This window comes from Lepidochelys kempii, chromosome 3, assembly GCF_965140265.1.
Source record: "Lepidochelys kempii isolate rLepKem1 chromosome 3, rLepKem1.hap2, whole genome shotgun sequence".
Lineage (NCBI taxonomy): Eukaryota > Metazoa > Chordata > Testudines > Cheloniidae > Lepidochelys > Lepidochelys kempii.
The window spans coordinates 12,109,302-12,134,536 of record NC_133258.1 but is presented as its reverse complement, the minus strand read 5'-3'; the positions used below and the strand labels follow the sequence as shown (position 1 = coordinate 12,134,536).

The 25,235-nt window shown below is 44.5% G+C and overlaps 1 protein-coding gene across 2 annotated transcripts in view; it reads right to left on the bottom strand.

The window, feature by feature from the left end:
* Positions 1 to 11,595: 11,595 nt before the first annotated feature.
* The window catches only part of PKHD1 (PKHD1 ciliary IPT domain containing fibrocystin/polyductin), a 467,199-nt gene continuing 453,559 nt past the window's right edge, over positions 11,596 to 25,235 (bottom strand). The window contains exon 69 of one of the 2 annotated variants that reach the window (XR_012157892.1): positions 11,596 to 11,656. The gene's annotated coding sequence lies outside the window, so the exon portion shown is untranslated. The remainder of the gene's footprint in view (positions 11,657 to 25,235) is intronic. The other variant, XM_073335719.1, reaches the window with a different exon arrangement.

The following is a 25,235-nucleotide window of genomic DNA, read 5'->3' as shown; positions in this document are numbered from 1 at the left end:
ACGGTAGGGGAAAGCCTGCAGAGAAGAAGCTATTAAGCAGCCACACTTTTGTGGCTGGAAGTTCCACAGAGATGGGCTGTGTGCCATGTAGTTGGTGGGCACTCCTCCTTCCCCCATTGGTTTCAGTGGAGTTGGGTTGGCAACCAGCCTGGCACAGTGGTATCACAATTGCACTGCTGCATAGGGGCATTTTGCGTCTTCAGAAATGGGTAGACAAAGTCACTTTCTAAACTGCTGCTCGGCGCACACTGCCCATCCTGATCTGGATTGATTTGAAAGGGAAAGATAACTAATGTGGCCTGATAACTAGAGCACAAGACTGGGCCTTAGTTCTATTTCTGGCTCTGACACTAGATGGCCTAGGGCAAGTCACTTCACCTCCCTGTACTTCCGTTTCCCCATTTGTAAAATGGGGATAATAATTCTCACCTCCCTTGCAAAGTGCTTTGAGATCTACTGATGAAAAATACTATATAAGAACTAGGTATTGTGCTGAACAAGAAAAGCTGCCTTGAGTTTGTACAGCACGGTGAGGTCCTGGTCTGTCACTAGGGTTCCTAGCAGCTATGGCAATAGAAATAATAAAGAATAACAGTAATTAAAGCAGGCTACTGGCAATTAGGACTCCTGTGTTCTGTTCCCAGCTTTGCCAGTGTCTCTCCCACCCTTTCTTTGCCTCAGTTTACCCTTCCATAAAATAGACCTGTAGTATTATCCCTATCTCACAGGATGCTGAAAGCCTTGATTGATGAAATCTTTGTAAAATACTTTGAGAAAAGTTCTGAGGAAATATTTTCCTGTGTCCCTTTGCAAGAGGACTGAGGGCTTTAGAATATTTGTTTGTGGAAATTAAGTGGCAGGCCAGCAAGTCAGCTGCAAGTGGATCCTATTAGCCCTATAATAACATATGTCAATAATCATAAATTCTGAAAGGATTCGCCCAGCGTCACAGCTGTGTTTTTCTATTTTGCACAGAATATCCGTTCAGCAGGTTTCTATCACGGAATTCCTCATTCCTAATGGTGCAGGAATATAGGCATTGAAGAGGGATGCTGTCTCCAGATGTGACATCCTCATGCACCACTAAATTTTCTGGCATGCTTAAACTAGTTAAAAAAAAAAGTACAATAAAAATTCAATAACAGGTTGTTTAAGAGTAAAACACATTTGGAACAGCCTCTGTAATATGCTACTTAAGGGATTATCTGTGGCCTTTCATCTACTCACCTTTTCTTGTTTGTTTAATTGAAGAAATGCTTTCTAAGCACACACACAAACCCCACCAAGGTTATTTAATGCTCATAACATTTCGGGTGCACTTTCTCTGATTAAATCCAGTTGCGTATGTTTAGGTGCTGCCATCCCGCCGGCTATCTGTTTAGATTAATGAAAGGTGCTCTTTGTAACCAAATCCCCTTTCCTTGGGGTAACCCATTCTCAGTCTCCAGAACCATTTTTGGGAGCGTACTAGACAGAAAGACAGACAGTCCTTAAATAATGTGGTCCTTGCTGCTCAGATTGATGTCTGCAAACAGATGTTAATTATAAGTAAAGCAATAGGAGAAATGCAGATGGTATAGAAAATGTCTGTTCAGATTCAATCTGTGTGTTTCTTTTTAAACTCAATACTGATTTCATTGAAATGCTAGGTCTGTAAGAAGCCATTGCAAGGCTTTAAACAGAGCACCCCTACCCCCTTGTGGCATAATGGCATTTCTGGAATAGAAATAAACCCTTATGAAAATTATTCTCACTGGTGATCAAAAGCACCTGAATCAGACTCGGGAGCTGCACGGGAGGATTGTCGCTCTCAGAGTCCCAGGCCTCAAGGTTTAATGCAGAAGGCTTGGCAGCAATATCAAGTTCTCAGTGCAGCTGTTCAGGGCATGTTGTAGATGGAGGGTTTGGCCCTGAGCTAAATGGATTAAAACAACAAGAACACTGTGAACAAAGCTGAAGAGCCAGAGCGTTGGCTTATTTCATAGATTCATTCATTCATAGATCGCAAGGCCACCAGGGATCACTGTGATCATCTAGTCCAGGGGTCCGGCAACCGTCAGCAAGCAGCCCATCAGGGTAATCCGCTGGTGGGCTGCGAGACATTTTGTTTACATTGACCGTTCGCAGGCACAGCCCCTTGCAGCTCCCAGTGGCCACGGTTCACTGTTCCCGGCTAATAGGAGCTGCGGGAAGTGGCATGGGCTGCAGGGACATGCTGGCCACCGCTTCCCATAGCTCCTGTTGGCCAGAAACAGCGAGCACCAGCCACTGGAAGCTGTGGGGGGCCGTGACTGCAGACAGTCAACATAAACAAAATGTCTCGCGACCCGCCAGGAAATTACCCTGATGGGCCGCGTGCCACAGGTTGCCGACACCAGATCTAATCTGATGTCCTGTACCACACAAGCTATAGAACTTTCCCCAAATAATTCCTGGATTCTATCTTTTAGAAAAACATCCAATCTTGATTGAAAAATTGCCAGTGATAGAGAATCCATCACAGCTCTTAATAAATTGTTCCAATGATTAATTACCTTCACTGTCAAAAATGTACGCTGTATTTGCAGTCTGAATTTGTCTAGCTTCAACTTCCAGACATTGGGTCATTTTATACCTTTCTCTGCTAGATTGCAGAGTCCATTATTAAATATTTGTTGCCCACATAGATACTTGCAGACTGTGATCAAGCCACCCCTTAGCCTTCCTTTTGTTAAGATAAATAGAGCTCTTTGATTCTATCACTTTAAGGCATGTTTTTTTTTACCCTGTAATCATTCTCATGACTCTTCTCTGAACCCTTGCCAGTTTATCAATAGCCTTCTCGAATGGTGGAAACCAAAACTGGATATGGCATTACATCAGCAGTCACACCAGTGCCCAAAACAGAGGTAACATAAATTCTCTCCTCCATCTCATTCCCCAGTTTATACATCCCAGGATCACATTAGTTCTTTTGGACAGAGCATCACACTGGGAGCTCATTTTCAGCTGATTCTCCACCACAACTCCCAAATCTTTTTCAGAGTCACTGCTTCTCAGGATAGAGAGCCCCATTTTGCAAGTATGGCCTACAAGCTTTGTTCCTAGATGTGTGTCCATTTAAATTTAGCGGTATTAAAACACATATTGTTTTTTTACACTCAGTTTACAAGCAATTCAGCTCGCTGTGTATCAGTGACCTGTCCTCTTCATTATTTACCACTCCCCCAATTTTTATGTCATCTGCAAACTGTATCAGTGATGTTTTTATGTTTTCTTCCAGGTCATTGATAAAAATGTTTAATCATGTAGGGCCAAGAACCAATCCCTGCAGGTCTCTACTGGAAACACACCACCTTGATAATGATTCTGGTTTACAGTTACATTTTGAGGCCTATTAGTTAGTCCATTTTTAACCTATTTAATTTGTGCTGTGTAAATTGCATATCATTCTAGCTTGTTAATCAAAATGTCATACAGAACTGAGTCAAACGCCATGCAGAAGTGTTTTACGTCAACACCATTACTTTTTTCAACCAAACTTGTCATCTCACGTGTCATCTCACGTGTCATCTCATCCAGGGCTGGAGCACTCACTGGCAGCCAAGCTCCGCACCCCACCCCACCCCACCTCACCTCACCTCCTCCTCCCCTTAGCGCGCCGTGTCCCTGCTCCTCCACCTACCTCCCAGAACTTGCCACCGCCAAACAGCTGTTTTGCAGCGTAAGAAGATCTGGGAGGGAGGGGGAGAAGCGGGAATGTGGCACGCTCAGGGGAGGAGGCGGGGAAGAGGCGGGGCCGGGGTGGGGATTTGGGGAATAGGGGGAATAGTCGGAATAGGGGCAGGGAAGGGGTGGAGTTGAGGCGGGGACTTTGGGGAAGGAGTTGGAGAGGGGTGGGGCAAAGATGGAGTCAGGGCAGGGCCAGAGGCAGATGGGGGGGTCGAGCACCCACTGGCACCAGTAGAAGTTGGTGCCTATGATCTCACCAACAACGGTATCAAGTTCGTTCTGCTGATTCCCTGTGCGTAGAAGAGGGAATCCTGATGCCTTGTGGTATAGTGTGCACAATGATCCCAGGACATGATGTTTGTTGGAAAGGTTTGAGTGTCAACTGACTAAGGGCATCTCCATGTTGGATTTTTTCCAGCTTGACACACTTGAGTCCTGATTTGCACTATCAGCCACAAACCCCAGGGGCTACAAATGGCCTTATAGCTGCGTGCTGTGAACTTTTGAAAATGAGGCCCAAAGCATATCAGCCTTAAGGCACCCAAAGTCACTGGCCTCTTTTGAATAGACTAGTTGAAGATTTTGTCTCATGCTGTTCTCCTCATTAAGGAACACTCGTTAATTGCTTCACAATTCAGTCAGTTTGATTTAAACATCACCGAACTCAATCACAACCTCAACCAGTGGCTGGTGGTACTGGCAGTCTGCAATTCCCCAATGTTGTCAGCTCTCATGATTTTATGAATCACGAAAATCTCAGCTTTTTTTTTAAGTAAGTTTCTAGCCCTCACAGTTGCAGAGAGAAGCATGAAAATATGATCCTTGCATAATCTAGTGGCCTGGAAACCAAAAGATGAACCCAAAATGAACCAAAGTGAACCCAAACTGTAGTAGTTTTAAAAAAATCTTGGCCTTTGCAAGCCAATTTCATGATTTGTTTGAGGCCTGACTCATGATGTTTGAATTCTCGGACTCAGCAATATTGTGATCTGCCAGGCCCCACTTCTGGAGATGGAGGATGACTTTTGGCCTCTTTAGCCATGTCCCCACATTCTTATGTGTCAATAGCAGTGTCTTCACACATGGCCCATAAGTCCAATTGCTCAGGGGGAACCATTTCAAGAGCTTTTCTATACCTGAAGTATCTCAGCTCTGACATCCAATATCTTAGCATCTTCCAGGGCTAAGAGCAAGTTCTAAGTCCCACTGGAAATAGCAGAATCTTCACAAATGCCAGGGAAAATAAAATATATCAGAAGATCAGGTGAAATGTTCTTCTTTCCCTTCTTATGGTGACTAGCATGTGACACTGTCTCTCATGAGCAGAGTCATTTTTACTTGGTCAAGTAAAGGATTCTTATATCCCTCTGCCACCAGGATGAGATTAGTTTCCCTCTCTGTGTGTTATATATCATACTAAATATATCTGGGGTGCGGATTCTTTTTCACAGAAAAGCTACATCTAGGGATTGGATTGTAACAGGGGTTAGGAATGAAGCGGAGGTTCTGGGCTTGCTGAACAAGTTAATAACAGAGCTGGGGGTTAGACAGGAGGATACTGGAAATTGGGCATAATGTTCCAAAGGTGGATGAACATTTGACAAAATTTTGAGGAGAAAAAAAAATCAGGAAAAGAATTTTGATACAATTTTTTAACCAGCTATAAAGAGAGTCAAAATTTGTGAACGTAATCTTTTTTTTTTTGAGGGGTGGGAGGAAGGGTTGCTGTAGGGGCTTACTGGAGCTACAAGATGCCAATGGAAGGCTGCCATGACAAGATGGATTGCCGGAAGGAGTGTCGCTTCTTTGGCGGGGAGCACGTGTTTTCCCACTAATCAGAATTTGCTTCCATTTTATTTCTATGGTAGGTATGTTTGATTGCCCATGAGGGCCATGTTGCCAAGGATCATCACACTGCCTGGTTTCTCATGCTTTGAGCATCATTATGCCCATTTTACAGATGGAGACACTGAGGCACTGCACGGTGAAGTGACTTGCCCAAAGTCACCCAGCAGGCTAGTCACAGGGCCAAGAATAGAACATACCACCATAAGCAGGGAGTAGAGTACAGAGCCAAGGAGACAGGGTGGGTGGAGTTGAGACATCCAGGTAGGGGGGTTTGTACCTTATTCCTTTAGTTGTTTCCCCCTTCCTCATTGTACGTCCACACTACAAGCTTGGGGTGCGATTGGCCTACTTGTGCACACATACTCCAGCTAGCTCTCATTGAGCTAGTGTGAGTATAAATAGTATAAATAGCTGCAGTAGAATGAGTAGCAGCAGCAGGGGCCTGACTGAGCCGTGCTGAGTACTTAAGCACTCATTTCCAGTGGATTTGTACTTGGCACAGCTCAGCCATGCCTCAGCTGCCACTGCCCATGCGACCGTGGCTAAACTGCTATTTATACATGCGCTAGCTTGATGAATGCTTGTGCGAGTCTGTGTACAAGAGCAGGGGAATCACACCTCTAGCTTGAAGTGTCGACGCAGCCTCAGACTGCCAGACTCAAATATCAATTAGCTAGAGCTTCTGGCTTAGAGCCTGAGGTAACTTCTCATCTTTCCTGCAGTGGTGGCAATTGGCTACGAGAGGATTCTCTCTTTCAGTGGTGGCAGGAAGGAGGTACGATAGTCAATCTGAGGTTCCCACAGACCTTCTTCTCTTCACATGTGCGTGGGAGCCAGGCAGATGGAATAGCACAAGGCGAGAGCGGGGTACTTTCGCCTCAAAACAGCCATGGCAGGTGGACGGCTGTGACCAGCTAACTTGTTTTAAAACACGGCTTGCCCTGTTGACACCAGATGAAAAGGTCTCTTTAAAAATGTGTTAGCTGCCATGTTTTAAACCACATACTACCTTGCTGGTCTAGGCTTCGGGCCTGTTTACACACAAAAACCATGCCACTATGTAGATCAGTATAGATACCACCACCATCGCATGGAGGGATGCAGCTACACCAGCATAGCCGTGCTTCTACCAGGGTAGCTGTATAGAAAAAAGGAATAAAGGCACCTTTATACTGATATAACTGCTTCCACACTAGGGGTTGTACCAACTGAACTATCTCTATAGAAAACTACACTCCTAATTATTGACTCAGGATAAGAATATTGTGCCAAGCAGGCCTTCATCCCTTGAGGGCTGTGTCCCAGAACCCCTCGCACTGGCAATTTGAGTCCCAGGGCTATAAGCATCCCAATATATGTGATGGTCTTTGTCACAATTTCAAGGTAAATGCACCTGTATCCTCCCCCCACCCCACCTCCGTTCTATGGTCTACCCCAGGAGTGCCCAATCAAGTGTCAGGTTTCCATCCATCTCCTGTCTTTGGTCAGGGACCCTTGTCTCACTCCCTTCTGACCAGGGGTTTTAAGGCTGCACAGTCCCCTGCCTTAGACTGGCTTACTTTCTCTCTGAGAGCTATGAACAGTGTACTGCTAGCAGTTACACGTTACCACCCAGCTCTTTCTGAGCAAGCACATTTCTTTTTAAGGTAAAAGCATTACAGAGAAAACATAATGCAAACAACACATTTACACACACTGATCATACCAGACATCACCCATCTTCCAAATGTGGAGTCTGATAGGCCAACATCTGCAAGGGATGGAGCCTGCCCTTGGACAGAGAGTCATTTGCTGGATAAGAAAGAAGGAGCTGTGCTATTCATTCCTTTATATGCTACAAGCCCTTTCTTTATCTGTTGGCTTCTGAAAATCCAGTTTGAACCTCTATCTGTGACCCTCCCAAGGTGATGGTACCTCACTGCAAGTGTTTACAACCTACATGATTCACCTTACTCATCCACCACTGTCCTTGGTTCCTGGCAGAGCTGTGATCACCCTCCTGCCTAGAGTTGCATACAATCCCTGGCCCACCATGATATTTAAATTTAAGTTTTGTGTAGTGAGCTATAATTAAGTTCTAGTTTCAGGAGCTTTATGTGCTATGAGGAACAGCTAACTTGAACTGGCTCATAGTTCATAAAATTCACTTTTGTCTTTCAATAGAGCCTAGAAGCCATAATCATGGATTAAGACCCTATTGTGCTAGGTGCTGTACAAACACAGAATAAAAAACAGTCTCTTCCCCACGTAGCTTACAATCAAACATTACTGATGTATAACACAAATGCAACTTGTCATTGCTGTCCTGAACTCATAATGTCTATTCTCCCATCAGTGGTCTATCTCTCATTAATGTGACTGTGTAGAGCTGGTTGAAAGTTCAAATTTCAAGATTTTTTAAAGGAAAACTATTGACATTAGTCACAAAATGTTATCTGTGTGTCTTGCCCAAGTACAATAGGGTCCCCCAAGATAGTACATGGGATTGCAGTATCTGTCACAGTCCTGTTTACAATTCATTGAATGCAATTCCTTTTCCATTGTCCTTTTGATGTTACTGCTCAAGTGCACTTGCCCACTAGTCATCGTTCACTGCAAACATTTCAGCCATTAAATCAGGAAGCCACAAACAATACCATGTGACTTAGGTGACCAGTCATACACCATCAACAAAAATGAGTACCCAAAGCAAAATTCTATGAGGAGCCTAAAGTTCAGCCACACTGTTCAGTTAAATCCTTATGAAGAATCAATGCATCTGAAGAAGGCCAGCTTGATTCATGCATGGTTAGCAAACAGAAAAAGGGGGTAATTTCTTTCAATGATATGTTCAGCTCTAGTTAATAATGTCCCTGTGTGTAGCACTGTTCCACACAACAGCTCCTGTATGCCACTTCAGAGATGGCTGAATTGCACTGATGGACAATTTGATTATTTAATACAAAGTCTTTAGGAGGGAATGTGGGATAGAAATGGAAGAGATTTTTGTCTGCTGGAATATTCAAGAATAAAGTACGCCCAGGAGAGTGTGAATCAATCTAATATTTCCAACATTACTTGAGAACACATCTTCAATTGATTTCTAAATCTCTCTAGGGGTAGTTTCCTAAATTAAACTTAATGATGCTGTGTGTCAGTTGAGATCTATTAGATCTAAAAGACACGGGAAAATATGTGAAAATGATGGGTTTCGTGCCTGCACTGTTTATAAAGTTTAAACATAATTTTTCCAATTAAGTATTTTTTTTTCTCCTCAGCAATGCAGAAACATTTAATAACCAGTGAAAAAGATAATGGGAAATCCCACTGACATATTCATAAGGATCTGTGCTTTTGGTTATTATGACACTTTGCTGTTGTAAATAGCATCTCATACAGCTATTGATTCACAACATGGCCTGCAGTTATACCACCTTGTGCGGTGAAGCTGCCAGATCCTGCAGCTGAGCAGGACTGGACTGGTTTGATAGGAGATATTTATGCTGCGGGTAGCGATGTGAACGATTCAGTAGGGTGCTGCTGTCTCCTCTGTTTTGATGAGCCACTGGGTAGTGAATGGCCTGTGCTGGCAGAGGGGAAGCTATGAAAAGCCTAGATTGTAAACTCTCTGGTGCAGGAACTGTCTCTCACTATGGGCACGTCTACACTGCACTCTCCTTTTGGCAGCATGTAAAGTACATATATTTTGCCAAGCTTTTCTCCGCTGCCTCCCCCTTGCCAGAGCCTTTCATTGGCACAACTACCTACACACCTCAGTGTGGGCACAATCTGCTTTTCACTGTCGCGTGTAGCTCCATATATCCTACGGTCTGACACAGGAGGTGTGCAATGGAAATATAGCCTGCATGTGTTTGTACAGTGCTTGGTGCAATGGGCCCTTCATCTTGGTCAGGGCCTTTAATAATAAGATCCTGAAGCATGTTGCAAAGGAGGCAAGCACCATTATCCCCATTTTACAGATGAGAAGACTGGGGGATGAAATGATTTGGTCAAAGTCACCTAGCAGTACAACCAGGACTTGTACCCAGGTCGTCGGAGTCCCCGTCCAATGCTCTTTTCATTAAACAACACTGCGTCCTCCACCAGGTGGGAGGAAAGATGCCCTGTAAATTTTCACTAGCAGAGAGCTGTTGGGGATACTGGTGTGCTGGCCAGCATACAGCTGTGTACATATACATCTCTCTGCCTTTCAACATTCTCCATGTTGTATAAAAGCAGCCTCATTTCCTCACTTGCTTGAGTGTACATTTCCTAGCAGAACTGGGAATGGGTGACAGGGGATGGATCACTCGATGATTACCTGTTCTGTTCATTCCCTCTGGGGCACCTGGCATTGGCCACTGTCAGAAGACAGGATACTGGGCTAGATGGACAATTGATCTGACCCAGTATGGTCGTTCTTATGTTATTAACTAGATTAAGATTATAAAAAAAAGCTAATAAGAGGTATAAACTCTTTTAGGGCATAAGCCACTCACTAGCTGATAAGGAAGCCTCACTCCTGTCTCAGAAGTATCTGGTACTGGCCTCAGGATATTGGGGTAGATGGACCTGCTCCAGTATAACAATCATCCCAGACCATTGGAAAAAGGCAAATAAAGTGCCCATATTTTTAAAAGGGAAGAAAGAGAACCCGGGGAACTATAGACAGGCCAGCCTCACTTCAGTCCCTGGCAAAATCATGGACCAGGTCCTCAAGGAATCCATTTTGAAGCACTTGGAGGAGAGGAAGGTGATCAGGAACAGTCAACATGGATTCACCAATGGCAAGTCATGCCTGACCAACCTGATTGCCTTCTATGATGAGATAACTGGCTCTGTGGATATGGGGAAAGTGGTGGATGCGATATATCTTGACTTTAGCAAAGCTTTTGATACAGTCTCCCACAGTATTCTTGCCAGCAAGTTAAAGAAGTATGGATTGGATGAATGGATTATAAGATGGATAGAAAGCTGGCTAGATTGTCAGGCTCAATGGGTAGTGATCAACTGCTCGATGTCTAGTTGGCAGCTGGTATCAAGCGGAGTGCCCCAAGGGTTGGTCCTGTGGCAGGTTTTGTTCAACACCTTTATGAATCATCTGGATGATGGGATGGATTGCACCCTCAGCAAGTTCACATATGACACTAAGCTGGGGGGAGAGGTAGAAACACTGGAGGGTAGGGATAGGGTCCAGAGTGACCTAGACAAATTGGAGGACTGGACCAAAAGAAATCTGATGAGGTTCAACAAGGACAAGTGCAGAGTCCTTCACTTAGGAAGGAAGAATCCCATGCACCGCTATAGGCTGGGGACCGACAAGCTAAGCAGCAGTTCTGCAGAAAAGGACCTGGGGTTTACAGTGGATGAGAAGCTGGATATGAGTCAGCAGTGTGCCCTTGTTGCCAAGAAGGCTAACAGCATATTGGGAGGCATTAGTAGGAGTATTCCCAGCAGATCAAGGGAAGTGATTATTCTCCTCTATTCGGCACTGATGAGGCCATACCTGGGGTATTGTGTCCAGTTTTTGTCCCCCCAGTACAGAAGGGTTGTGGACAAATTGGAGAGAGTCCAGGGGAGGGCAACAAAAATGATTAGGGGGCTGGGGCACATGACTTACGAGGAGAGGCTGAGGGAACTGGGCTAATTTAGTCTGCAGAATAGAAGAGTGAGGTGGGATTTGATAGCAGCCTTTAACTACCTGAAGGGGGGTTCCAAACAGGATGGAGCTCGGCTGTTCTCAGTGGTGGCAGATGCCAGAACAAGAAGCAATGGTCTCAAGTTACAGTGGGGGAGGTCTAGGTTGGATATTAGGAAAAACTATTTCACTAGGAGGGTGGCGAAGCACTGGAATGGGTTACCTAGTGGAGTGGTGGAATCTCCATCCTTAGAAGTTTTTAAGGCCCGGCTTGACAAAGTCCTGGCTGGGATGATTTAGTTCGTGTTGGTCCTGCTTTGAGCAGGCAGTTGGACTAGATGACCTCCTGAGGTCCCTTCCAACTCTAATCTTCTATGATTCTATGTAGCTCTTCCAGTTGTTTTTCTTCCTCTTTTGCTCTCTTTTCTTCCTCGTCTCCTTTTGCTCTTTTTTCTTCCTCTTTATTTACTGTACTTCTGACTGGAAGGGATAAAATATCACTTTGTGAGACTGGATAACTTCATAAACATACATTATATTCCAAAACCTTGATCCCTTTAAAAATGAGGGGTGCCCAATAATTGAGGTATCCAAGATCACTAGTAACTTTTGAAAAATTAGGCCATTAAGTAGACCAAAGTTTTGTCTAGTGAACTATAATCAAGTTCTAGTTTCAGGAGCTTTATGTGCTATGAGGGACAGCTAACTTGAACTGGCTCATAGTTCATACAATTCACTTTTCTCCTTCAATAAAGCCTAGAAGCCTTAATCATGGACCAAGACCCTATTGTGCTAGGTGCTGTAAAAACACAGAATGAAAAAGTCTCTGGCCCACATAGCTTACAAATGAACATTATTGACGTATAACACAAATGTAACTTGTTATTGCTGTCCTGAACTCATGATGTCTATTCTCCCATCCGTGGTAGATCTCTCATGAATGTGACTGTGTAGAGCTGGTTGAAAGTTCAAATTTCAAGATTTTTTTAAAGGAAAAATATTGACAGTATTCAGAAAATATTATCTGTGTGTCTTGCCCCAGTATAGCGTTTGTGGGAAAGCTTGGGATTTCAGGATTTGTACAATACTAACATTTCAAAATTGGAAAAAATTGTTTGAAAAATATCGTCTTTCTTCCCTTTTTTGGACATCTCAATTAATGGGGATTATATATATGAATTAACGGGAGAATAACTCCCTTCAAGGTTCCACTGTAACTGGAAGTGTTCTATTATTCTTATCTAGTAGTAACCCTGGGTTGGTTTTGTTGTTCATTTGTTTTTAAGGGATTGAGACAGATCATCACCTTGAGAAGTGAAGATCTAGAGTGCTGGGGCAACAAAATTTAAGCCATTAGAAAGGACAAAATCAGTCACGTGTCACCCACTGATCAATGTGTACGATGTCTTCCCACCAGTGCCCCACCTGAACTGTGGGAGCTGGGAGTCTGTGACAGCTCCCCTCTACAGAGCCCAGCTTTTTAGGTCCAGTTGTATAGACTTATGCTTTCAGCTCGGGAGGTTCCTGGTTCAAACGCAGTGTTAGCCAAGATGGTGACCATCATAGGCAACTCTACCACTAGCTCCTCATGACTGGGAGCTGTTGTTATATACCACTGAATAATGGAGGCTGGGTCACTCCCTAGGGTCTCAGGCACATCTCTCCCTATCTCTCTGGTGGACATAGCCCCTCTCCATGATTCCAGGTGGTTCCCCACATCCTGCTCTCAGGGAAAAGCTGCTTGCTCCCTATGATTTGCAAGAGCTTCTCATGCATCACCCACTGCTGCTGGCTTCCTGCCACTCCTGGTCCCCAAATGAGCCTGTGCACCATCCATAGCAGATGGCTTCCCGCTCTGCCTGAGAACATGCAGGTCCCACATGTTGCCTGTCCCTATGATTCCAACTAAACCCTCTGTTCTCATCACGGAGTGCAGCTGACCACAATGCCAAGCAGCTGTCAGGCACCATTCACCACAAGAGGCTGCCTCCATCATTCCCCATAAACGGTCCATTTCAGGAGGCAGGCTCCTTGCTGCACTACAGCAATAGCAAGTAAAATGCACAATACACATTACGGCTGGCGGGTCTCTTCTGTTACAAATAGAGCAGGGTGGCCAACCAATAATTAAAAAAATCAATCAAAATATTTCATTGCAATCGTTCTAAATCATTTCATTTCGAGGTTGACCTCTTTCTTTTTACCAGAAATTAAATTTCTAAAGGAAAAGTGGTTTCAAACTTAAAAACGAAACTTTTCATTTAAAAATGTCACAAACTTTCGAAACAGGAAATTCGTCCAAACCTGCCCTTTCTCACCAAAATTGTTATTTCCACAAATTGGCCTTTATCGACAGAAAAGCATTTCATCAAAAAATCCCAACCGGTACTAGTTAAAAAATAAATTAATTAAAAATAAATTAGTTAAATAAATAAATTGGTTAGTCTCTAAGATGCCACTAGTAGTCCTTTTCTTTTTGTGAACACAGACTGACACGGCTGCTACTCTGAAACCGGTGCTAGTTAAGAGCATAAAATGGGGGATTTCAGCCTTGAAATCCACCACCACTCCACCTGTGCATTGCTCTCTGGGAAGGGTTTTTGCATCCAGACCCATTTTGCCATGCAGAAGATCCACAGAACAACAAAAACAGTTTGTAGACCACAATCAACAATAATATTTTGTTCAAAGGCCCTAAGGAAGGTCTTATTACATTCAGAAAAGTTTTCTTGAGAAACACAAAGTGGCTGGCTCGAGTGCTGTGCAGCAGTTATCCACCGAGAAACCAAATTAGCACTAATTATATTATGGCGTGCTGTTGTGCGATCAGTGTGACTTCACTGAAGGAAATGGGCATCGGTGTCACTAGGTGGCATAGTTCTGACACATTTACAGATCATTAGCCAGCTCTAATATCATTTCGCAGTGCGCGTGGCTGGAGGAGGAGGGGGGTCCCCTTTAACATCACTCAGCTGTATGTGATCTGTGAGTGTAAACTGCTTATCGGCTCCCGATGGGTACGAGCTGCAAGCTGAGCTTTTTCACCCGGGCTTGAAATTAACAACAACGAGCGGCTGCGCAGCTCACTGGAATGGCATTTAAATCCAGAGAGAACGAGGGGAGGAATAAGAGGACGACCCCCATCCTGAAGGCACTTATGCACATGGGCAAATTTAAGCCCTTGAATAGCCCCTTTGAAGCCCTGGGTAATGGTCTGTAAAGGTAAGCAGGGCTGCAAGCGGTTGTAGGATCAGGGCCTCATTTGGGACCATCCTTGCTCAGCAACAGGTTAGTGCTTCTCTGGGAGATGTAGGCAGCATGATGGATAAAGCAATAGGGAGCAGATTTACAAGCAGTTAGAAAATGTATCTAAAATGGGGTTCATAATTACCACTTGACAGCAGGGAACACAGCCCCAGTCAATGGAACCTGTACTCATTGACACCAGGGATGATCTTGGCCCTGTTTCTCCATTGTGCACAAAGGATCTTCCCTTATAATAACATATGCTCGTTCTTATCACAATACTTAGCAATTCAGCCACATTACTGTTTCCAAAGGGCCTTACAGATCTCTGGGGAAATCCAGGCTCCTCTGAAGTCAATGGCAAAGCTCCTAATGGCTTCCATGGAGCAAGATTGCCCACCATTCACTTTCCCCTCCATATCCCCAGTGCAGTACATCAGTTTTAATGTTCTCATCATAATGGTCTTACTTTATTGGCTGGAGAGGCAGAAATGCTAAATATTTAAGCCCAGATTCTTAAGTCCAGACAAGCTGCCCTTGGCACAAGAAGAGAGGTGGGGAGAAACAAACGTTCCAGAACCAGACGTGGAAACACCAGAATCTCCGAGGGCTCCTCGGATTGTTGGCAGCTGAGGATGGCTGGGACATGAGGAAATCCTACCCCAGGAGCTGGAAGGTGGAGAGGTGCAAAGCTGCTACTGTAGCCCTCTGCAAGAATTCCCCCTTCACCTGCCTGGTCCTGGATGGGCTGGATCCACTGGGCTTTTGGTAGCTTTGTGGTGCTCCAGCCGTGGAAAGTAGCCGGAGAAGAGTTAAAAATTGGACCCTTCAAGCACAAAGCTGAGCTACAGGATCCTTTGAATTCTAACTCAGGATGTGAGGATGCAAAGGGAGCTGGTTGGGGGGCAGACTCAGCAGGAAACTAGCAAGAAATGAGAGCTCTGATGCAGTCAGTCAACTGCTCCGAGACCTCTGAAAGTGAGGACCTGAATCTTGAATTTGACATGACGAGCAAGGAGAACCCTGTGCAGGGGGCCACAAAGTGGCATGGTGTGGTTAGAAGAGCAAAGGAGACGTTATTTTTTGTGACAGCAGCTGGAATATATTGAAGCAAAGAGAGATCAGAAGAGAAAGGCCGGAGAGAAAAGGAGGTTCCAGTAGAAGGTTCCAGGCAAGAAATGACTGGGGCATGGGCAGCCCACTGGGAGGGAGAGGAGAATGGGGTTTAGAGAGATTGCAAAGAATGATGCGGGAAGAGGAAGAGAAGGCAAGAGGGAGGTCAAAGGAGCACCATTGCCCAGGGGCTAATGCACTGTCCTGGGATGAGACTTGGTTTTTATTCCTAGCTCTATCACTGATCTATTGTGTGACCTTGGTCAAGTCACTTCCCCTCTCTGCATCGCTGTTTCCAACTCTTGTCTACCTCAATCAATAATACTCAACCATTTTACTCAAGGAGCAGCATTATTAATGATTATTTTTATTATTATTATGTATTTGTGTTGCAGAAGCACCTAGGAGTCCAAGTCATGGACCAGGGCCCCACTACGCTAGGTGCTGTACAGACACAACAAAATGGCCCCTGCCCCAAAGAGCTTACAATCTCAGTAGCAAAGACAAGATGCAAAGAGAAGGGATGCCATGCTCAAAGTGGTGGGTTAGAGAAATGATCTTTCCAACAGCCTGCTGAATGGATCCAAGTGGGGCAAGATTGCAATTGTCAAGACCGTAAAGAAGGATGCGGCAGTAACAGCTATGAGATGAAAACCTAGACAAGCGTTTTAGTGGTGCGGATGAATAGGAAAGCATGTATTGTGTGAAGTGTAATGTTTGAACATGGAAGGTGCTGTATAAATGCTAAGTATTATTAGTTTGTAAAATGCGACCCAGATCTTGGTTGGGACCTCCAGGTACTAGTGTAAGGCAGATAAGGTTACATTAGATGAAATGAGTAGATTAGATTACATTAGATTAGACTAGATTAGATTGATAGATCTTGGATATATGTCCATCTCTGACAGAATGCTTATAGGAAACTTCCTGCATGATATTGTCATGCTTGAGGAATGACTTGAATATAATTAAAATTATTTATTATTTCTACATATATATTTTAACATAAAACTGTACATTCCTTGCACCCCTAGTGCTTTGTTTACACACTTGTCTGTCTTTCGAGCTAGGCACTCCCTCAAGCATGGACTCTTTCTCCTCAGTTTGAAAAGCAGCGAGCACACTCCCGGAATGAAGGCATAATATATGTGTTTAGACCATTCAGAAGTGGAGGGGAAAGGAAACTATCCTAGCTCTCAAATCACTGCGGTCACACTTTACTTAAGGGCAGCTTTCAGTGGTGTATGAAGGGTTAATAAATGATTACTAGACATTATAAGTCTGCTCCAGACATGAGAAATGTTAGTGATAGATGGTTATAAGATGCTATAGAGGGTTATTAGCCATCTAGCGACCTGTTGGACTCTGCGTCACCATTTATTAAAACATTTATTCATTGTTTAACCTTTATAAATGATGCACCTTTAATACAAAGGATGACCCATCTATCCCTAATGAGACCCCGACATTTTTTACATTCCAGAACTGTCTGGCAGCCAAGGGGATATTTATCAGAAGTACTGCTACAGTTGGGGACCACAATTTTACCTCCAACAGCAAGGAAAGCATTTCAGTGCTGTTGGGCTCTAGTCCAAGACTGACAGCACAGCAGAAACTTTTGAACAGATCTAGGTTTGTTCAATAACTTTCCTGGAGATGGCTGATGGACGTTAAAGAGCGGATGACTCAAAACTGCCAACTTATTTTGAAGGTTCCCTGACAACAATTGCATGCTCCAGGCTCTTATCCAATTAAAAAGAATTGCTGTCTAAGATTTGGTGTGTAATGACCATCATCTTCACCATCACCAGGGACTAAATTTAGGACTTTTAGCGATAAGAGGATAAGCCTCAGTAGCTTCAGCTAAAGGACTTAATCCCCCAGCTCTTGTCTGTCGTGGACTCATTACTTCTGTGGACCAGGCCCCAAAAGGGACACAAACACTGAGTTACTCAGACAGTGTTTACAGATCTTGGGACATCCTTTGGAGACATAGGGGCACTTTCGTACAGATACACTGTTCCTCCACATTGCCTCCCAGACAGTGCTCCATCAGCATGGCTCAGGCTGCTGAAACACGCCTCGTTCATGGACAACAGGGAAGTGGACAGCAAGAAGCAGGGAGGAACACTTTCCTTTCTACATGGCCTCACATCCCAAGTGCTATTTTATAGAGAGACTAAGAGTGTGTCTACATGGCACCACAGCCTGGCAGATGGGGATGTGAGTTGTAAGATGCCATGCTCGAACTGTCCCATTGCAGGTTAATTCATGGGTAAATTAAAAGGTACCTCATTCACATAGTCCTGTTTGAAACAGAACTACATCAGCACAAACTAGGTATCTCATAAAAAGAAAAGGAGGACTTGTGGCACCTTAGAGACTAACACATTTATTTGAGCATGAGCTTTCGTGAGCTACAGCTCACTTCATCGGATGCATCGATGAAGTGAGCTGTAGCTCACGAAAGCTTATGCTCAAATAAATGTGTTAGTCTCTAAGGTGCCACAAGTCCTCCTTTTCTTTTTGCGAATACAGACTAAAATGGCTGCTACTCTGAAACTAGGTATCTCATAGTTCACACAAGCAGGGTCTATATGGGGCAGATAGAGCACAACACGGTGAAGTGTAGTACAGTTCACACCCTCATAGACTGAACCGTGACGCTGTGTAGACAAGCCGTAAGTGATTTGCTCAAGCTCACGCAGGAAGTTTGTAGTGGAGCAGGAAATTGAATCTCTATCTCCCAAATCCCAGTCGAGCACCCTTACCACTGGAACGATCAACCTTTCTCCTTACCAATTATACACAAATCAGCCCAGCAAACCTTTGCCTGGATTTTGAACTGAATCTTTCTGGAAGTTTGAGAAAGTATTTTTTTAATTGGCTTTGTTGGCATTTCTGCAGTTGCAGGCACTGTGTGGAGAAGCAACACAACGTAACAGACAGACTATTCTGCTCAAACTTCATAGCTAGAATGAAGTTCACCCCTGGGCAGAGGAGGCCAGCACACGGTCCCACGTAGGTTTTACATGGGACTGAAATAAATGTATAGTTCTTATGCTGGTCTACTGCACACAGGTAAATGAGTGTTGCCAACGCTTATGATTTTACAGTAACTCTCATGAAAGGTGGTGTTTTACTTAAACCCCCAGCTCCTGGAGTCATGTGATAGTTGAGAATTTCACCTTTCATTAAACATAAAATTTCACGCCTTCCTGGTTGGGAAGCAAAATTCAGAAACATGACCACTGGAGCCTCAACCACTGGAAAGCAATTAGAAAGAACTCCCTCATGCACCCCAGTTTATATTTTTAAAAATCTCATGATTTTTAAGCCAATCTCATGATTTGCAAACACTTGAAGTTGGGGACAGGGACTGTCTTTTTGTTGTGTGTTTGCACAGCACGTAGCACAATGGGGGCCTGTTATGTTTCATTGCATACATCCATAGACATTAGATAAAAAACCAAAATACTCTTGCTGGAAGGTCACAACATAATAATACTTAGTTTCTTAGAATTCAGAACAATAACACACAAGAGCCCAAAATCAGAGTGAGAGAAAGGAGGCTGCTCCCTAAAAACCAGAGAGGCACAACTCATCCCACCTTACTAGAGGCTGGCTGGCTGCTGACTGACACTCCTAAGCCCAGATCCCATGTTTCCCTACAGAGCCCTCTAGGCTGCAAGCAGGACCAGGACAAAACACTGAGCAATTCAAGTGATAGCTCTACTATTTTAATACAGTTTTCCATACACCACAGGGTCCAGGTCCATGATACTACTGTACTACAAATATTAAATAAATATAATAGATTAGTTGTGAGTGGAGGGTGGGAGGAGAGAGAGCTGAGATCAGAATCCTCCTTCCTCCAAGGTTCAGAAATCATTTCCAGGCCCTTATACTTCACAACAGTCTTGAGCTTTCATTGAGCTGACGTACAGCTAGCTGCATCCTCACTCTCATTCCCTTTCTCTGTTTTCCTTATTAGTTTCTCCTTAATGAAAATGAAAGAGAGAGCGGGAGAGAGTGTTAAGAAAAAGGGTTGGACTAAAAATAGTTACTGAAGCCAGGATATATTACAGCAAACTGCTTTTGCCTCTGGTTGTTAGTGGAGTTTCCTTTGTTGTCTTCTTTGATTGTTTCATTTATATGGCAGGTTAGACAGCAACAGACTCCTGTTATTGCCTTTCTGAGTGGTGGGTTTTTTTAAGGCTCAGAACCCCTCAGGGCAGTCACTCCCCAACCACAGCTGGTGACAGGAGGAGGGTTTTTTTTTGTGTTCGATACTTAGAGCTGACTGGCGGGAAGATTAACAGCAACGCTATTAAGTGGGATACACTGTCTCCATTTTTAAATTGCTTGGGTCTTTAATAAAAGAAAGAGAGAGAGAGAGAAATCTAGACGGTGTAACATCTTCTGGATGTTCACATTCCATTGTGCCAGATGCTAAATGACTTTCTTTTTTCCCCCCACACACTTTCCCTGCCTTCATAAGTACATTCTGGTGCTTAATGCTATCTCTCAGTGCTCAGAACGAGTCCTTTAATCAAATTGCAATGGTGGTCCGTTAAAAGGGGAAGATTAGTGGGCCCAGGGTTCTGCAGTACAGTATGTCTGCATGAATCAGAAATTCTCAGTCCTCAGGCTGTTTTAGAAAGTTCTTCCAGGAAACTTTGCATCATTAGTGACTTTCTTGCTTTCTATTAGTCTTTCAGCTAATACCATCAGAGCAGGAAGCTGGGCTGAGCAGATTTATAAAATGGAGGAGGGAAAATAGGGTTGCCAGGTGTCTGGTTTTCAACCAGAACGCCCGGCTGAACAGGGACCCACGCGGCTCCAGTCAGCACCGCTGATTGAGCCATTAAAAGTCCATTTGGCGTGGGGCTGGCAGGCTCCCTACATGGCTTTGCACGGCTCCCTGAAAGCGGTGACTTGTCCCTCAGCTCCTGGACAGAGGGGTAGCCAAGGGCCTTCATGCACTACCCCCATCCCAAGCACCAGCTCTGCCACTCCCATTGGCTGGGAATTGTGGCCAATGGGAGCTGCCAGGGCAGGGCCTGTGAGCGGAACCAGCACATAGAGCCGCCTGGCTGCCCCTATGCCTAGGAGCTGAAGGACACGTCGCCTCTTCCAGGGAGTCACCCGAGGTAAGTGCCGCCTGGAGCCCACACCCCAAACCCCCTCCTGAACCCCAAACCCCTGCCCCAGACCTGAACTCCCTCCCACACCCAAAATACCTCCTGGAACCCACACCCTGAACTCCCTCCTGCACCCCATCCCTCTGCCCCAGCCCTGAGCCCCCTCCCACACCCAAACTACCTCCTGGAGCCTGCACCCCAAACTCCCTCCTGCACCCCAACCCCCTACCCCAGACCTGAGCCCCCTCCCACACCCAAACTACCTCCTAGGGCCCACACCCTGAGCCCCTTCCCATGCCCCAACTCCTGCCCCAGCCTGATGAATATGAGCGAGTAAGTGAGGGTGGAGGAGAGCGAGCACAGAGGGAGGGGAGATGGAGGGAGCAGGGGGCAAGGCCTTGGGGAAGTGCTGGGGGGAAGGGGCGGGGCAAGGGTGTTTGGTTTTGTGCCACTCGAAAGTTGGCAACTCTAGGGGAAAATAAGAGGCAAAACTTCTTCAGTGAAGGAGATGACATTATCCCAGGAATATGTTTGGCAGTAGCTCAAAAGTATAGAATCAGAATATAGACAGGATTTCAAATGTCAGGCCCAAGTCGCCCCTTTCTCACTCCTGGGCAAAGTAGGCATGATTCTCTTTTACCCCGCTCCTCACGTAGTCCTATATGCCAGTGCGAAGTGAGTATAAATAGCAGCAGTTCCAATCTGCTAGCATGTTATACCCACTTTGTTCAGGCCTCACTGGAAGAGAGGAAGGATGTTCCTTTGGTTGAGGTACTGGTTGAAAAGGCTGGCACAAGTCCCTGCTCTGCCACAGACTTCCTGTGTGACCACGGGCGGGTCACTTATTCTCCTCGCAGCTGAGTTCCCCATCTATAAGAAGGGGGTGTTAGTATTTCTCATACTCACAGGGGTGTTGTGAGGATAAATACATCAAAGAACGTGAGAGATGCTCCAATACTATGGTGATGGGAGGGGCCACATAGGTACCTAATTAAAATAAAACCTGATTTGCATTTTCACTGCTCTGGCAGCGTAAAGGAGCCTTGGAGTAGACATAAATGTAATTTACATTCACTATGAGACTGCTTTGCACTCCTAGAGTGGGCCTGCTGCCTTAGCATAACAGAGAATTAGGCCCACAAGGTGCAAGGCTGTGGGGAATGGGCCCCCTGCTGGTAGTGGGTAGCATACCATTCCCTTTGTCCAAATCTTTGCAGCTGTGCATGTCCCCCATCTAGTAGAACAAGCCTACTTTCTGTTCTTTGATACCATCGACCCTCTCTGACATCAGTGAGGCAGGTGACCCTAACAGCAGCTCCGGCCATCGCAGGAAGGCATTAGAGATGCAGACTGGTGCTCCTAAGAAAGCTTTCCTAGCCCAGCCAGCTGCCAGGTAAGAAGGAAAGAACTTGCCTCTAGCAGCAGATAGCCTTACCTGCAAGTTTGTTCGCGTGCTAGGTTTGTCAACAGTCCGGGATTGTCCTGGAATCTCCAGGAATTAAAGGTTAATCTTTAATTAAAGATTATATCATGTGATGAAACCTCCAGGAATACATTCAACCAAAACTGGCAGCCCTAATGTGTGCATGTGTTTCATGGATGACCGGAGAACTGGGTGGGGAGGGGGAGAACAGGGTTCAAATTTTTCACCCCATATTTTTGTCAAAATTCAAGATGTACCCTGGACTGCTAAGTTCCCATTTAGGCTCCTAAATAAGAGTGGCCTGATTTTTTCAGCTCTTTAGGTGCCCATCTTTGAAAAGTTTGGCCTTGGTCTACATGATGTTAGCCAACTATTTGCTAACCATTATTCTCAGCACATAGCTGGCCATCTAAATTGCATGGTATTGTTTGTGCTCACTGATTGGATGACAAAACTCTAGTATGATGAGGCAAGCACTCCTATCACCAGTAGAGGATAGCTATATTCCGGGATAGCTGTGAAAACAAGTATTCGCACAAAGAGTAGCCTTTTGCCAAATGTTCATGACAATGGGTTTTTGATTGCATACCAAAAAACCCATTCCCATGAATGAACAGCAACAAAAACCTGATGGAGTCAAATTCCTGTTCAGAATTCCAATAAGCATTTGCAAACACTATTTTATTGTGTTGGCCCAGCTGTACATATGACAACAGTGAAACAAATACTAGGCCAGATTCTGATCTCATTTGTCCAATTAGCTCCATTGCCCACAGAGGAATTACTCCTGATTTACATCAGTATAATTGATATAGAAATCTGGCCCACCGGCAGTATTTTTGTGTTAACGCGTAACCATTTAGCTCTCTTTTTTTCGTGGGAGGGGGAAATACATTCAAAGCAAAAGAAAATATATTAATGTGCCATTATTATTGAGAATTCAAATGCATGGAAGTTATAATATTCAGACATGGTTCCCAGAGCAGCTGTCATTCAGCCACCATGCACATATATATGAAGGTATGAATTTAACTGCATATATGGCAATATAAAATGCAGTAATATGTGCAGGCAAAGCAATATTAAATGTGAGGTTCCCCAGTTATGGTGGTTTTGGGAATTATAACTTTGAGTTTCCTGATTTTCTATAGTTTCATTTTTGAATCATTGGAGACTGGATTGGGAACCTATTTAATTTTGGTACATATATGGCCCCCATTACTGTAGTATCTGACAGATTTCAGAGTAACAGCCATGTTAGTCTGTATTCGCAAAAGAAAAGGAGTACTTGTGGCACCTTAGAGACTAACCAATTTATTTGAGCATAAGCTTTCGTGAGCTACAGCTCACTTCATCAGATGCATATTGTATGCATCCGATGAAGTGAGCTGTAGCTCACAAAATCTTATGCTCAAATAAATTGGTTAGTCTCTAAGGTGCCACAAGTCCTCCTTTTCTTTTTGTAGTATCCGAGTGCATCACCCTGTTTAATATAGTGGCAAGATGGGTCAGGTAATATCTTTTAGTGGACCAATTTCTGTTGCTGAAAGAGACAAGCTTTCAAGCTACACAGAGCTCTTCTTCAGGTCTGGAAAAAGTACACAGACTCTCACAGCTAAATAGAAGGTGGAACAGATTGTTTAGCATAAGTAGTTAACACGTATTCAAAGGTATTCACTAAATGCCCCAATAACGACTATGCAGGTGACACCAGACAATCACTATGCTCTTGAATGGACTCACATAGGAAAATGATGAAAGGCTAAAGCACTCTATCAGCTGTGGGTGAACACTTTTCACAAAGCGCTCACTCTACATCTGACCTATCAGTCCACATCCTCAAAGGAAACTTGCACAACACTTTCCAAAGATGAGCCTGGGTGCGTAAATTCATGACTCTGCTAGACACTACAAATCATGGTCTTAATACAGACACTGGCTTTCTGGCTTATTACAACAATCTGTACCCCATTAATCCCCCTGTTTGTCCTATGACTACAGGGGTATTAATGGGACACAACTTTGAATAGTCCCTTCGAATGTATGCTAAGCAATCTGTTACTAATCTGTATGCTAAGGCTACAGTTTCCACGGCATGCATCCGATGAAGTGAGCTGTAGCTCACGAAAGCTCATGCTCAAATAAATTGGTTAGTCTCTAAGGTGCCACAAGTACTCCTTTTCTCTAAGCAATCTGGTTGATCTTGTATTTAGCTGTGACACTCTCAGTATGTTTCCCAGACCTGAAGAAGAGCTGCGTATAACTCGAAAGCTTGTCTCTCTTGCCAACAGAAGTTGATCCAATAAAAAATATTACCTCACCAATCTTGTCTCTCTACATATTCTAAGAGACCGTTCAAGGTGAGGTGGCCCCTGCAGACATAGGACAAAAATGGGGCGGTTAGTGAGTTACAGATTTTTACAATAAGCCATAAATCCAGTGTCTTTGTTAACACCGTGATTTTTAATGTCTAGCAGAGTTATAAATATAAGTTCCCAGGCTCATCTTGTGAAGGTGTTGTGCAGGTTTCCTTTCAGGATGAGGACTGAGAAGTCAGGTATGAAGTGATGGTTTTGTGAAAAGTGTTCGCTCACAGGGGATGTGTTCATCCTCTCAAACCCCCTGTAGCAAAATGTCAGAATCCCTATTTTACAACTGGGGAAGTAGGACACAGGGAACCTGGGGGAAAAACAGGAAAATGGACCCAGTTTTCCTGACTAGCATCCTAACCACCAGGCCATCCTGCGTCTCTTAGCAATGGCCGATAGAGTCATTCAGCTTTAGGTGCCAGCTCCTGGCCTACCCATGTTGGTAGAGACTGTGATGTGAAATGAATTGGGTGGTGTGAGACCATGCACAAGGACCACAGTAGCAAATGGTACTTTTGCTGGCATTCCAAAAAGAGAGGTCATGGTCTGAGAGGGCTCAGAGAAGGAACTCTCCCTCATAGCCCTAGAAACCAAACCTTGATCTCTGGCCAATGCACGAGGGCAGACTAGTGTTAGCACTGCGGCTGCCTGTACTGTACTTATTCAGGGCTGGACAGAGCCACGAAGGCACTGGGCCCTGCGAGGAGGTGGCGTGGAACCTCACCATACCAAGGGCAGCACCAGGAAACGTTCTGCGTTAGAGA